The sequence below is a fragment of the Sapajus apella genome, unplaced genomic scaffold (genome assembly GCF_009761245.1).
Source record: "Sapajus apella isolate SASKATOON/1434 unplaced genomic scaffold, GSC_monkey_1.0 scaffold115, whole genome shotgun sequence".
Taxonomy (NCBI): domain Eukaryota; kingdom Metazoa; phylum Chordata; class Mammalia; order Primates; family Cebidae; genus Sapajus; species Sapajus apella.
In genome coordinates this window covers 1,577,896-1,590,233 of record NW_022437055.1, presented here as the reverse complement: position 1 = coordinate 1,590,233, position 12,338 = coordinate 1,577,896, and the positions used below count along the sequence as shown (strand labels likewise).

Sequence of the window (12,338 nt, the reverse complement as noted above, 5' to 3'; positions counted from 1 at the left end):
TGACTTAGGGTATCTGGCAAAAGAAATTTCTGAGCAGCAAAGTATCCAAGATGCCACTTGGGTACCGTTAAAAACATTCAGTTTTATAAGGGAAGTAGAGCATAAAAGTTTGGAAAATTTGCAGCCTGACAATGTGATAGAAAGGAAAATCCCATTTTCTGAGGAGAAATTCCAGCCAGCTGCAGAAATTTGCATAACTAATGAGGAGCTGAAGGCTAATCCCCAAGACAATGAGGAATATGTCTCCAGGGCACGTCAGAGGGCTTAACGGCAGCCTCTCCCATCATAGGCCTAGAGCCTAGAAGGAAAATGTGGTTTTGTGGGCCAGATCCAGGGTCCCTGTACTGTATGCAGCCTAGGGACTTGGTGTCCTGTGTCCCAGACACTCCAGCCATGGCTAAAAAGGGCCAACATAGAGCTCAGGCCATGGCGTTAGAGGGTGGAAGCCTCAAGCCTTGGCAACTTCCATGTGGTGGTGAGCCTGCCAGTCCACAGAGGTCAAGAACAGAGGTTTGGGAACCTCTACCTAGATTTCAGAAGATATATGGAAATACCTGGATGTCCAGGCAGAAGTTTGCTGCAGGGACAGGGCTCTCATGAAGAACCTCTGCTAGGGCTGTGCAGAAGGGAAATGTGGAGTTAGAGCTCCCACACAGAGTTTCTACTGGGGCACTGTCTAGTGGACCTGTAAGAAGAGGGTCACCATCCTCCAGAACCCAGAATGGTAGATACACTGACAGCTCATACTATGAGCCTAGAAAAGCTGCAGACACTTAGTGCCAGTCCATGAAAGCAGCCAGGAAGGAGGCTGTACCCTGAAAAGCCACAGGGGCAGAGCTGCCCAAGACCATGGGAACCCACCTCTTGCATCAGTGTGACCTGGACACAAGACACCAAATCAAAGGAGATCATTTTGGAGCTTTAAGATTTGACTGCCCTGCTGGATTTTGGACTTGCGTGTGACCTGTAGCCCCTTTGTTTTGGCCAATTTCTCCCATTTGGAATGGCTGTATTTACCCAATGCCTATACCTCCACTGCATCTAGGAAGTAAGTAACCTGCTTTCCTGCTTTTGATTTTGTAGGCCCATAGGTGGAAGGGACTTGCCTTGTCTCAGAAGAGACTTTTGACTGTGGACTTCTGAGTTAATGCTGAAATGAGTTAAGACTTTGGGGGACTGTTGGGAAGGCATGATTGATTTTAAAATGTGATGATGTGAGATTTGGGAGTGGCCAGGGGTGGAATGATATGGTTTGGCTGTGTCCCCACCCAAATCTCATTTTGAATTTCCATGTGGGAGGGGCCCCATTAAAGGTAATTGAATCATGGGGGCAAGTCTTTTCCATGCTATTCTCATGATAGTGAATAAGTCTCACGAGATCTGATGGTTTTTAAAAGAGGAGTTCTGCATAAGCTTTCTCTCTTCGCCTGCTACCATCCAAATAAGACGTGACTTGCTCCTTCCTGCCTTCTTCCATGATTGTGAGGCTTCTCCAGCCACATGGAACTGTAAGTCCAATTAAACCTCTTTCTTTTGTAAATTGCCCAGTCTCAGGTATGTCTTTATCAGCAGTGTGAAAACAGACTAATACAATGAGAAAAGACATGAGATGATAGGAGGAATTTAAACACAAAATGTGTATTTGATCATATGAAATAATTAATATTAATTTTACAGGTGTGATAACAGTACTGTAGTCATGCTTTGTTAAAAGTCCACGTATTTTAGAGATGCAGGTGAAAATTTTGTGGATAAAATAAAATGATGTGTGGAATGGGGGCAGTTGAGGGGGTAGGGGAGAGACAGTGGGGGTGGGGAGGGAAGGAGGGTGGGGAGGGATAACATGGGGAGAAATGCCAGATATAGTATTCACCTAAAGTAAAATAAATAATTTTTTTAAAAAAGGAATTTTCTTTTTTTTTTAATTGCATTTTAGGTTTTGGGGTACATGTGAAGAACATGCAAGATTGTTGCATAGGTACACATGTTGCAGTGTGATTTGCTGCCTTCCTCCCCTTCACCTATATCTGGCATTTCTCCCCATGCTATCTCTCCCCAACTCCCCACCCTCCACTGTCCCTCCCCTATTTCCCCCCAACAGACCCCAGTGTGTAGTGCTCCCCTCCCTGTGTCCATGTGTTCTCATTGTTCAACACCCACCCATGAGTGAGAACATGCGGTGTTTGATATTCTGCTCTTGTGTCAGTTTGCTGAGAATGATGGTTTCCAGGTTGATCCATGTCCCTACAAAGGACACGAACTCATCGTTTTTGATGGCTGCATAATATTCCATGGTGTATATGTGCCACATTTTCCCTGTCCAGTCTATCATCGGTGGGCATTTGGGTTGGTTCCAGGTCTTTGCTATTGTAAACTGTGCTGCAATGAACATTCGTGTGCATGTGTCCTTATAGTAGAATGATTTATAATCCTTTGGATATATACCCAGTAATAGGATTGCTGGGTCAAATGGAATTTCTATTTCTAGTTCCTTGAGGAATTGCCACACTGTCTTCCACAATGTTTGAACTAATTTACACTCCCACCAACCGTGTAAAAGTGTTCAAAAAAAGAAATTTTCTTATAACAATCCAGTTTTGTGGGAGGGGGTAGATGGGAGTACAGATGAAATAAGGTTGACTATGTTTGTGCTAACAGTAATTGAAACTAGATGATGGGCAAAAGGGATTTCATTATGCTATTACTTCTATTTTTCATGACTGAACTTTTCCACAACTAAAAAGAAAAGTAAATACCCTCCTCCCTTTATTCTAAAACAGCATAGGTTTTGCGGCCATACGGAGTCCCCCTACTGATTAGCTATCTAGCTATAGAGAGATTGCCTAATCTCCCTGATCCTTGGTTATCCTCATTTTCAAATGGCAATATTTATAAACCTTGCCTCACAGAAGTTGGGAGGATTAGATAAACTTTTCTTGTCAAGCCCTCAACGTAGGGTGTAGCTAGCATATAGCAGGTGCTCAATGTTTTCTTATTCCTTTTTTTTAAGCCAAGACATTTCCTAATTCCTCAATCAGCATAGACGGAATTTATTTTGGGTCTTTTATTCCCTATGGGACAGTGTTTTCTAAAAAACATAGCAACATGCTCCCCACCTGAGGACTTTAGAAGACCTGGAGAAGAGGGCAAGGAGAAACAAGTAATGCTGGCATGTCAGGACTCCTTGGGTCAAATGCCATTATGTCCCACCAAGCCCTGGATAGAATAGGTGCTTAAAATGTGCTTACTGGCTGACACAGTGGGTAGGTGAATTCTGGATCACTTTTGTTTCCCCATATTTGAAGGTGGAGATGTTAGAGATGGTGATGTATATGACATTTCTTCTTCCCTTTTCCCCCACTGGCATCAAAGCCTACTTGACTCAGATTTGAAGTACTTAAGGATACTCCTTCGTATCTCTAATTTCACATCATATCACTACTATTGGCAACACTACAATTTATGACACAATGATTAAAAGCTTGAACATTGTCTCTGCTACTAATGCTGAGCCTCACTTTAATTTGTCTGCAAAATGGGGATGCTACAAAGTGGCTGGAAGAATTAATTTTTTTTAATTGCATGAAAAAGTTCATAACACAGTCTGGCATGTGGTAAGTAGTAAACACTACCTTTCAATGCTTTCACAGTTGGCCTGTAGACCAGGGTCTTCACGTATATTATCTCTAACATTCTATGTTCCTTGACTCCATCAGTCTCACCAGGAACCCAATTTTCCTGTGGGTGCACTGGATCCCCTCGGTGCCTGCCCACTACAGCACTAATCTCTGGTCCAGCTTCACTTTCCCTCGCCTCCCTTTCAAACTGGACTGCCCTATTTCCTAGATCCCATCTCATTACCTCTTGTTGTCCACCAGGTGGCACCAGAGAATGTGAGAAGCCCATGAGCTCTGCAGAAAACTTCCCAGAGGAATTTGAATTCTGCGGGGGGCTTCCTGGACAACCAAACAAGATTTTCTTATTGAAGTAGAGTTTTTATTTTTTGTTTAAGGCCTACACCAAACCAGCCTGCATGGGCCATTCTACTCCATTAATTCAGGTTACAGCCCTGCCAATACTTTCATTCATGTGCTGCCACCTTCCCTCACCCTTCCTTTCCAGTACTTGGGTCAGGAAGCTCTTCTTTACTTGAAGACAAAGTATCCCACTGACACACTTTCAAAAGACTCTGTAAATCCTCTTAATTCTTTTTGCTTGGGGACAGTTTTTGCCCCTGCTTTTCTAACCATCTCCCCCTATTTTCCCAAAGCCACTCCTTAGTACTTCCTGGAAGATGTCCCACTGAGGACATGTCTTTGAGGCTGATAGGGGCTAGAAAGGAAGACAGTTAGCTATGGTTGGCTAGATTTCCAAGATACCTTGACCCCAGAATTATATACTAGAACATTATTGGAATAAAATGTTATCCACAGGCAAGGCAGATAATTGGTGAGGTTCAGGGTATAGGGAAAGAATGAAGACAAGAAAAAAAACTCTGTCCAGGTGCCATGGCTCACACCTGTAATTCCAGCACTTTGGGAGGCCAAGGAGGGTGGATCACCTGAGGTCAGGAGTTCAGGACCAGCCTGGCCAACACGGTGAAACTCTGTCTCTACCAAAAATACAAAAATTAGCCGGGTGTGGTGGCAGACACCTATAATCCCAGCTACTCGGGAGGCTGAGGCAGGAAAATCACTTGAACCCAGGAGGCAGAGGTTTCAGTAAGCCAAGATCACACCACTGCACTCCAGCCTGGGCAACAGAGCGAGACTCCATCTCAAATTAAAAAAAAAAAAAAATCTGATAAAAAGAGGTGGCTAGAGAGTGCTTAATATGCTTCAGTTTCCACAACTTTTAAAGAAAATAATAATAGTTGCTATTATGTTTATAATAAGAAAAAAATGAGTTATTCCTTGTAAAGTACTTCGAACAGCACCTAGCATATAGCAAGTACTATCTTTAATTTTATAGCTTTAGTGCTACATTTATCTTATTAGCAACCCTTAGCCACAGTGAAGCACTCCAGACAGGGTATTTTAGGAGGCTAACCTGTCCTGGCTCTCAGTCATTTCAGTCTCCAGCTTCCAACTTAAAATTCATTCTGGCACATTACGGGATCTGCAACATCCTCCTCCAAGATGTCCTTGTTGATTAATCCCCACTTTCACCTGAAATCAGTGAGCAGCAGGAAGGCTGGTGATGAATGAATCGAGGGGTATCAACAAAAGCCAACATGTGGCATATCTGTTGTATATCTGGCTCAAGGTAGGTATCAAAGTGAGCAATTTTTGGCACCAAAAAGAGGGCTAAGGCCTTTGACACAATCCCATTTCCCCTCTTCCTTCCCGGCAGTAGCTCCAGTCATTGCACCCTACAGCAGCTTTGCAGGCTGGCCCAAGTGATACTGCCTCACTTCACCACACTGTGTCATCATGCACTCCTTTCTGTGACTTAATGCTTGCTTATTTCTAGGAGGATGAGAAATGTAACACGTTCAAAGTACAAGTTTAAGTACAAGCCACCATTTTACAGACAAAGCTTCAACCTAGAGAGTCGATGGGACTTGCTTAAAGTAACAACATTTATTTCTTCCAAAGACTCTAGGCCCCTTGAGGGCAGACACCATGATTTCTACTTGATTTGTATTTCTCTTTATATAGCTTCTTAATGGCAGAAGGCCAATGAGCAGCACTCCACCTCAAGTTTTCCTCAAACACAGGATCCATAGTTCTTCCAGTCCCGAATGCCAGCTGGGGGCCAGATTGTGAACATAGTGGTGTGTGACCAGTTGCCCTAAAGGCCTGAAGCAGGCTGAGCACTCCCAAACCTACCATCTGCAAACCCTTCCACATTTTGCTTTCTATGTTCTTTAAATCCTTTTCAAGGAGTGAGGCTGTAGGTTAAACCAAAATTCCTGGTCCTTGCAGCCCCTCAGGAGTTGGCCTCTCCACACCACTTCACTATTCCCTAGCATGCACTCAGGGCATCTGTGCTGCATAATTCTGGGACTGGGATAGGAACGGGGAGCACCATTATGGTTGCCATTATCCTTGTGGTCTATGTGACTAGTGTAGCTACTATTCACTGATCACTTATGATGGGTTAGGCATATCAAATGAGACACGCTTTAAATAAATGTGCGTCATTTAATCCCCACAGCAACCTCATGAGGCAGGTAGTATTATTATTCATTTTCAAAAATGAGTAAACTGATATTAACACAGCCAAGTTGATTTGCCTAAGCCTAAAATTAAACCACTCACTAGCAGCCTGGCTCCAGAGCCTGCTCTAAACCATGATCCCATAGTTCTTAAAATGTGGTCTGCACAGACCACCTGTATTAGAATCACCTCAGGTGCAAGTAACAAACTGTTGTGTCCCACCCCAGCTGAACTGAATCAGAATCTCTGAGCACAGGACCCAGGAATATTTGTGATTTTACCCAGGTATCTGAGATGAGACTAAAGCTTGAGAACCAGTGTATTATACTTAACACATAATGCTGACTGACACAGAATCATGCATGCGAATGTATGCCCATGCGTATACATAAAAAGCATACTCATCAACACATATTTTACATCAGAGTAGTCCTTACAGATCACTGCGGGGGGGACGTTACCATATTATCTGTTTTTCCAGCCAAATCATCACATTAATAAATTTGCATAATGAATTCCACATTCCAGGCTCCATAGAAAAAAATGGGTATGAAAATAGCTTAGCCTTGTTGGATCCTGGCAGGGGAAGATGGGTGGTTGGTTTCTCAGACCCATAGCCCATCATACTTCCCCCACTATCTATAAGCCCATTAGGTTATGCCATAAGCCAATTTCAAAAGAAAGTGTCGAGGCAAAGGAAGCACAAGGTACATCAAAATTCTTGTCTGGCTAATTCTTAGGTGTATGGATTTGAATACATGACTTCATCTCTCTTGCTCCATTTTTTTCATCTGTAAAGTTTGGATGGTAATTATAATACTATCCATTTCATAAGACTGTTATGATGATTAAATGAGCCAATATATTGAAAGAGCTTGGATTCTAAGCCCTAGAACAAGAACTTGGCAAGTTGTATTCAATGTCACTATAGCAGTAATAGAAGGAGGAGGAGGAGGAGTAACAGGTTTTGAGGTTAGCATCCAGCCCCTGTTTTCAGCTGGATCTTTAGGTGGAGAACCTTGGAGAGTTTGTTAATATGGTATGGGAGAATATGTTTTTGGATCTGAACCTACGATGGAAGAAAAACATGAAGATATTTTTCTTAGCACTTTGTCCTGTCATACAAATTCAACTCATCATTATTTAATGATATGAAGCTTTACTGCAAAAGCATTCAGTTTTCCCATTCCCTGACCTTGGCAGATGTTGCCAGGTGTGAAATAAAGTGAGAAAGGTGCATTAGAATGAGATACCAAGGAGCGGAAGAAATACATATCCAAAATTCCTCATATAAAACCCTTATAGGCTGATGTTTTCTGAAATTCATTATTTGAGAGATTTTAGAAAGGTAATATGGTATATATACATGGTCTATAATACTCCTGGTAGGTGTTACAAACACATGAGTATTTCTATATCAAAATGAATATTCATATAAATAGGTTGAAGAACATAAACAGCCTTAGGTTCGTTCAGGTCAAATTTTGCTACCTAACGAATTTTGGTGGTAAACTTATGAAAACTTTTAGTTTTGTGAATTATTGGATTTACAGATAATGGGTCATGGCCCATCATCTGGTAGTTCAAGAATGAAAGCAAAGAGAAATAGCTGACACCCACTAATGAGCCCCTGCTGAGGCTCCTTGGTTGTGGATTGGAGGCCCACTCTTCACTTTTCTCCAGCCAGAGATCACATCCATCTCCAGCCTGAAGTCCCAAAAGTACATGTTGCTTTGAGTGGAAGGTTGTGGATCCTGTAAAGCAAAGTTATACCTACTATAGGTGCAGAAAACATGATCTTGAGATATCAGCTTTGCATACACCAGGGTCAAGTTTTGACCATGAGTCGCATCAGGAGATAAAGAACTGGAATAGAGCACTCTTATTTGCTCTTTCCAGGTACTAAGTTTATACACAAGATTTTATCTAGAGAAAGGGTGCTATACTATAGCCAAAGAATATGCATCAACCATAGCATCAGAAAATAGGTATCTGAGTTTATTTGGAGTTTGTTCTTGGATATGTAGATTCACATATTTCATCAAGTTTGGGATATTTTTGGCTGGTATTTCTTCAGATATTCTTTGTGCCCCTTTCTCTCTCTCACATCCTGCTGGAGCTTTCATTTATGATGATGTTGGTCTGCTTAATAGTGTCCCATAGGCTCAGTAGGAGCTTATTTAGCCATACTGAAGGCAGAAACATAATTAATCCCTCTTGTCCATAGCATATAAACTCCCTGAGGGAAGATGTAGATGCCAGAGACATCATAGATAAACCAAGCCAAGAGCAGACTGTAGAAATCATGGAAAGTCGGCTGTACAGTACCTTGGAAATACTGTTGGCAAGGCTGGTCTTTGGGTGTAGAGAAAAGTATGGAGGCCTACCTCAGTGTTCATCTACCTTTTTGCTGCCCCCATACTCTTCATACACACAACACACTACCACAAACTCACACCTTACACTCAGTGATTCTTATGGAGAGGGTGCCCTAAAAGCTACATATACCCTCACAGAGATGATGATGTGCCCCCTTCTGTACTCTTAGTCCCTCACAGGTCCAAATCACTGTAGTGAATGACGCAGTGAAAACCTAACATATTCCTCCCACTAAATCCTTACCTATGTCACTCTGTACCAAAGCCCAAAATGTCTATCAAAAGCCATTCCTGGAGGCTGAGGTATTCAGAAGCAGCCTGAGAAACCAGCAAAAGCCTTTAACTGAGAGTTGGACACATCTGGATTCTAATCTTTACCCTTCCACCTACTAGCTATATGATATTGAGAAAATAAACTCTCTGAGTAATTTTTTTCAACTGCAAAAAGGGCATAATAATAATAATACGAACCTAATGAATCCAGGTTCTTTCAATGTATTGGCTCATTTAATCATCATAAAAATCTTATTAAATGGGTACTACTGGCTGGGTGTGGTGGCTCATGCCTATAATCCTAGCAGTTTGGGAGGCAGAGGCAGGCGGGTTGTCTGAGCTCAGGAGTTTGAGACCAGCCTGGCAACATGGTGAAACCCTGTCTCTACTAAAATAACACAAAAATTTAGCCGGGCGTGGTGGCATGCACCTACAGTCCCAGCTACTCAGAAGGCTGAGGCAAGATAATTGCTTGAACCCGGGAGGCAGAGGTTGCAGTGAGCCAAGACGGCGCCACTGCACTCCAGCCTGGGCGACAGAGGGAAACTCCATCTCCAAAAAAAAGAAAAGAAAAAAAGAGAGGGGGACTAGGTATGGCGGTTCACACCTGTAATTCCAGTGCTTTGGGAGGCTGAGGTGGGCGGATCACAAGGTCAAGGGATTGAGACCATCCTGGCCAACATGGTGAAACCTTGTCTCTACTAAAAATACAAAAAGTAGCTGGGCATGTTGGTGTGCACCTGTAGTCCCAGCTACTTGGGAGGCTGAGGAAGGAGAATCACTAGAGCCCAGGAAGTGGAGGTTGCAGCCAGCAGAGGTTGTACCACTGTACTCCAGCCTGGCAACAGAGCAAGACCCCACCTCGGGAAAAAAAAAAAAAAAAAAAAAAAGGGAAAAGAAAAAGAAATGAGTACTAATATTATTATCATCCCATTTTTCCAGATGAAAAATTAGAGTTGCTGTGAGAAATAAGACAAAGTTGACAAAGTCAAGGGGTCAACATGAGATGTAAATGTCACATATGTTATATGTTCCAAGTGGTGTTATGCAGAAAGCACAGTAGGCTGAGGTCAGATAAAGCTGGATTTGAAACCTGGCTCTGCATTTACTACCTGTGTGACCCTTTGGAATCTCTTAATTAACTTAACTGCTTTTTAAAAGCTGTATAATGAGGATAACAACACTTACCATATTAGACTGTCATGATGCCTCCATGGGAGAATATAAGTAAAAACAAACATGCATTCCATAGATATTTATTGAATATATGGTGAGTGAGATATAATAGAGATCAGTGTATCCTGGGGGAAGATGGGGAATGGTTTAGAAAGGGTGCTCAGGAAAACCATTACTGGCACAAAGAATATGATGGAAGAACTTAACAAATGGGACTTTCTGGCTGTGCGTGGTGGCTCATGCCTGTAATCCCAGCATTTTAGGAGGCCAAGACTGGTGGATCACCTGACGTCAGGAGTTTGAGACCAGGGTGGCCAACATGGTGAAACCCCATCTATGCTAAAAATATAAAAAAATTAGCCAGGCGTGGTGGTGGGTGCCAGTAATCCCAGCTACTTGGGAGGCTGAGACAGGAGAATCACAAACTCGGGAGGCAGAAGTTGCAGTGAGCCGAGACCACTCTATTGCACACCAGCCTGGGCAACAAGAACGAAACTGTGTCTCAAAAAAACAAACAAACCCGAATGGGACTTTCCATTCTTTGCAAGGTTCTCCAACTTGCATTAATTCCACAACTTATAAAAATTTCTGTCCTTCAAGAAGCACATATCTACTTCCCCAGGTTACCAGCTCCCTGCTCACCAGTTCTTTCCCTTCTCCTCAATCTCATGTGCTTACCTTGTCCTTCTTAAGCAAAAATTGTGAGCCATCAAAGACAGTGCTAGTCTTCATTTAGTAACCAGTCTGTCTTTATGGTTTCTTCCCTGCATCATTCCTACCATTTCGCTTGTGTGAATCTACTTTTTTAACCTTTCATGACAACTTTATTGAGGTATAATTACCAATCACTATCACCACAGGCCGAGAAACAACTCTCTTAAGTTTGGTCACAGAGCAAGCTGCCAACACTGAATGCAGGTCCTGTGTTTCACCCTGACGACCAACCAATCACCTAACCCAAGACATAGCATAAACTCCTAACTCTGGACTTGGAGACCTAACCCTAATTTCACACCAAGCCTTTAACCCTAGCCACAAATGAAGATCTTAATTCCATCCATAAACTGAGACACTTTCTGGCCACACTCCAACGTCTTATTCCTGATTAAATCAAGTTCCTAGGCCTAGTCACACACTGACTGTCTATGTCTGGCCCAAGAGTAAGTATTTAAGACTGGTCCCAACCTGAGTCTCTAATCCTGATCTCCTATTGAACCATAACTATGACTACTGTATAAGTCCTTAAGTCATGATACACGGATCGAAAGTAACATCAGACATAGCCCCTAAGTCTATCCCCAGGTGGAGTCTCTAAACTAGGTTACAGAAGGTATGATCTAACTCTGGGATATACTTAACATCCTGAACTGACCACAAAATGAGTGCTCAGCATAGATACTAACTGAGCTCTAGCCCGGACTACAGACTGAGGCTCTAACTTGGTCACAGCCTGAGATCTGATCTTGAAAACCAATCCAGCTACAATTTCTACAGACTTAGCACTAACCAGATAATGACCCCAACATTGGCAACAGAATGACTACTAAACTTGGCCTCATACAGAGACAAAAACATTTACAGAGACCAGACTCTAAACTTGGCCCAGCTCTGTTCCTTAATCATAGCCAAGAAGTGAAACCAGATCTTCTACAAAAACTTGATATTTTGATCACAGCATATGACCTAATTCTGACTATAGACAGAACCCTGAACATGGCCACAAGCTGAGTCTTAACCATGTTCAAACCCAGGTTCTAAACCTGGACAGAGACTGAGTTCATAAATCTGACCATGAAATAATCTACTGAACCTGGGATAGACTGAGCCCTATCACTGGCCACTGATTTGACCCCTAAACTTTACAACTTCTAACTGGTTACAGACTGCATCTCTAACTCTAGTCATAGACTGAATTCCTAGCTCTCATCACAGACTGAGCCCATAAGCCTAACCTCTGACTTAAGCTTTCAACCTGAGAATAAATCTGATTTATCCAAATGGCTGATGACTGATCCTGAATCTTTGAGACAGACTGAACCCTATGTCTGGCTAAATGCTCGCCCCAGACTGGATCCCAATTTCAACCACAGCTTTAACTTACTTTAACCCTGGATACAGACTGATTCCTAATATCAGAAATTAAGCTACTCACCAGCACTGAGCAGAGACTGAACCCAAACCTTGAAGATGAATGAAGGACAAACCAGAGAAAGAAAAAACAAATACTTTTCATCTTCTTAGCCTAAAACCCAGTAACAGATTTAATTCTAACCCTGAACACAAACTGAACTCACCATGGCTAAGATCTGGGCCCTACTTCTGGCCACATTCTTAACACTGAGCTGGGATG

General features: G+C 42.5%; 1 long non-coding RNA gene across 1 annotated transcript in view; it reads right to left on the bottom strand.

Moving 5' to 3' along the window:
* Nucleotides 1–4,944: 4,944 nt before the first annotated feature.
* The window catches only part of LOC116537967, a 12,774-nt gene continuing 5,380 nt past the window's right edge, over nt 4,945–12,338 (bottom strand). Inside the window, exon 3 of the long non-coding RNA XR_004263440.1 lies at nt 4,945–5,168. This is a non-coding gene — a long non-coding RNA (uncharacterized LOC116537967). The remainder of the gene's footprint in view (nt 5,169–12,338) is intronic.